At 37.0% G+C, this 3,480-nt stretch overlaps 1 non-coding gene across 1 annotated transcript; it reads left to right on the top strand.

Annotated features, from left to right (window-relative positions):
- The first annotated feature begins 3,136 nt into the window (after window positions 1-3,136).
- Window positions 3,137-3,243, top strand: LOC132310650 (small nucleolar RNA R71). Its single transcript, XR_009482664.1, has one exon. It is a non-coding gene; the product is annotated as a small nucleolar RNA R71 (small nucleolar RNA).
- Window positions 3,244-3,480: the final 237 nt, after the last annotated feature.

The raw sequence follows: 3,480 nt of genomic DNA on the forward strand, positions 1-3,480 counted from the left end.
ACTCGCCAGAGGTTGGGAAGATGGGTTGCAGCGGTGGGAGGCGATGAAGGTCGAGATCGATGTGTAAATCGATCAAATGACCCTAGGGTTTCTATTTTTCAAAATGATTTCCGATGTGTTCGATCGATCATGAAAAATTTCAGATCGATTGAACATAGATTGATCTTTAAGAACACAGATCGATCTAAGCTCAAAACGACATAGTATTTTTGATTTTTTTTTTTTTTGAAATATTTTTGGATTTTTGAAAAAATAAAATAGAAATGTTTTTTTGGATTTTTATAAAAATATTTTGTTTTATTATTTTAAAATAAAAATAAAGGAAAAATATTTTTGTATTATATATATATATAGATATATTTTTATTATTTTATTTTATTTTATTTTATAAATAAATCAAAATTCAAAAGGGTAGTCAAAGTCAAAGTCAATAAATGGACACAGATCGATCATTCCAAGATCGATCTGGAAGATACTTCGATCGATCGAATAGGTGAAAACCTGTTGACAAGTTCGATCGATACACAGAGAGGCCTTTTTCATGGGTTTCAAAAAAATTTCCAAGTATAGAATGAAGATCGATCTGAGGAAAGTTTCGATCGATCTTGGGGCACTTAGATCGATCTGAACTGAAGTTTGCTCGATACAGAGAGAGCTGAAATATGTAGGAAATTCTCGATCGATGGGATTGAGAGATGATTGGATGCAGGAATGGATTTTCGATCGATCGAACCTTTTTTAAGATCAATCGAACAAGTGCAAAATGCCTATTTTCAGAATGAAAGTGCATGCATTCTCAATCACAGTTCCTAGAAATGTGTATAAACCCAATATATCTAGACGACGCAAGAAATGAAAGGTAAAAATAGAAATGAGGGAGGAATAGGGTTGTAAACCCTACAAAGCATTGCTAGTCTTTAACGTTTTTAGCAAGACGTTGGGCTCTTTTAGCTCGAATCAAATATCTTGTTATGCATCCCCTCCTTAACAGGGTGAACGGAGTTTTGAATCCCACCCAACAAATGGTTCTCTAGAGAACTCGTTGGATTTGATTCAAAAGACATTGATGGTCCTTGGTCTATGAAACTCTTGGGCTTCCATGCCCTTGGAACACTTGGTTTCACAATAACTTTCCTTGAATTCTTATTTAAAGATGAACTCTTAGAACTTCCACTTCCAAGCAAAGACTCAATTTTATCAGGTTCATTTTCAAGACACCTTTCTACAATACACACTTCTTCATACTTGTCTATCGAATTCGAGGTTGGATTAAAAATGTTCAACTTCACCTTTATATAGCCAAATGAGATTTTAATTATCCCTGTCTTACAATTGATGTTGGCATTTAGGGTTACCAAGAAGGTACGACCAAGGATAACGGGAATTTGGCTCTTGGGATTCGGAACCGGTTCTGTGTCTATGACAACGAAATCAACGGGGAAGAAGAACTTATCAATCTTAATCAAAACATCCTCAATGATTCCCCAGGGCTTTTTGATGGATCGGTCGGCAAGTTGTAAAACCACCGACGTTGGTTTCAAGTCTCCTAAGCCCAATTTGACATATACCGAATATGAAAGAAGGTTGACACTTGCTCCTAAGTCTAGAAGAGCCCAATTAATGACATGGTCACCAATGATGCAAGAAGTAGTAGGTGAACCGGGGTCCTTAAACTTTGGGAGAGTGTTATGTTGCAAAATGGAGCTCACTTGCTCGGTCAAGACCATTTTCCTTGGTACTTGACTTTTGTTCTTCCTGTTTTGGATGCAATGATCTTTCAAAAATTTAGCATAAGCTGGAATTTGCTTAATTGCATCCAAAAGCAAAAGATTGATCTTCACTTGCCTAAACACATCAATGATTTCATTTGTCTTGGTCTTTTGTTTGTCAAGAGAAATGGATCATTTCAAGGCATCCGGAAATGGAACTTTAGGCTCAAAAACTTTTTTAAAAATTTTCTTTGAAGAATTTTCAACACAAGAATTTTTCAAACTGTCATAAGAATTTTTCAAATCATCTTTCAAAACTTTGTTCAAATCATTTTCCATTACTTTTTCAATAAAGGGGTCATGCACATACTATGAAGGAGAAATAGGATGTGAAACAAGGCGGGTGTCAACTTTTGGTTGCATTGGTTCACTCTCTTCATTGGACATACTCACTTGATTGTCCACAATTCTCCTACTTCTCAAGGTTGTCACCGCATTGACATGTTCGATTGTGTGACCTTCCAATGAGGAATGAGTCTCCACAACACATTGTTGCTTTGGTGGTGCATTCAAAGGCATCTTCCCTTTCTCTCTAGCATTCAAAGTACTAACTATTTACCCGACTTGGATTTCTAGCTTAGCAATGGATTGGGAATGGGAATGAAGCAATTGAGTGTTCGCCTCTAAAGTACCTAGAGCGGTCAACACTTTTCTCCTCAAAAGCGGGACTCCTATAATTTCCTTAGGAATACAATGATTGGTTAGGAAAATGAGAATTAGAGAATTGATTTCCATGTAATGATTGAAAAGAAGATCTAAAACCTTGGGAACCTTGGCTTTGCATTGGAGGTGGAACATACTTATGTTGAAAACCACCTTGGGGAGGGTTTGAGCCTTCCCCTTGGCTTTTCCAAGAGAAGTTTGGATGGTTCCTCCAACTTGAATTGTAACAAGTGCCATAGGGATTATTCCCTTGGTTGACAAATGTAGCATTGACTTGCTCATGGTTTTCACTTAGCACATGTCCATGGGGACAATTTGAAGTAGAATGTAAAACACTTGAACAAGTCATGCAAGATTCATTAGATGCACGATGATGAACATGATTAGGGGAGGAAGATACTTGATTCGCCGAAGTTTGGTTAATAAAAAATTGATCAAACCATTGAGATAAGGATTTCATCTCGGCGGCTATGTCATTGGAATTGTCAACTTGATATAAGCCAACATTCTTCCTTCCACCTAGATTTCTACCATTTTTAGAGGACAAAGATCTATACATTGAATTCTCACTCATACTTTCATACAATTGCCACACATCATCCTCATGCTTATCAAGGTAAGACCCACCCATAGATGCATCAACCATACCCTTGTGACTATCCGGTAAGCTTTCAAAGAAATATTGAACTAGTTGCCACTTAGGTATGTCATGATGTGGGCACTTCCTAAGTAAGTCATTAAACCTTTCCCATGCCTCATGAAACATTTCCCCATCCCCTTGAGAAAATTCATGAATGGAAGGTCTAAGATTGTTGAACCAATATTTTGCTTTGTCCTTAAGGGTAAAAGTAAAGAGTTTGAGTCTTAACACTTCTTCTGGCATATCCGTGTATTTCACGATGGAACACACTTAAAGAAACTCATCCAAATGCTTATTTGGTTCTTCACTTGGAAGTCCATGATAGTTGGGAAGCATTTGAATGTTTTGTGGTTTAATCTCATAGTGATGTGCTCTAAATGGGGGCAATTGATTGCAAGTAGGTGCATT

The sequence above is a fragment of the Cornus florida genome, unplaced genomic scaffold (assembly GCF_030987335.1).
Source record: "Cornus florida cultivar Cherokee Brave unplaced genomic scaffold, ASM3098733v1 CherokeeBrave_3.0.0_Hap2_Chr05, whole genome shotgun sequence".
Taxonomy (NCBI): Eukaryota; Viridiplantae; Streptophyta; class Magnoliopsida; order Cornales; family Cornaceae; genus Cornus; species Cornus florida.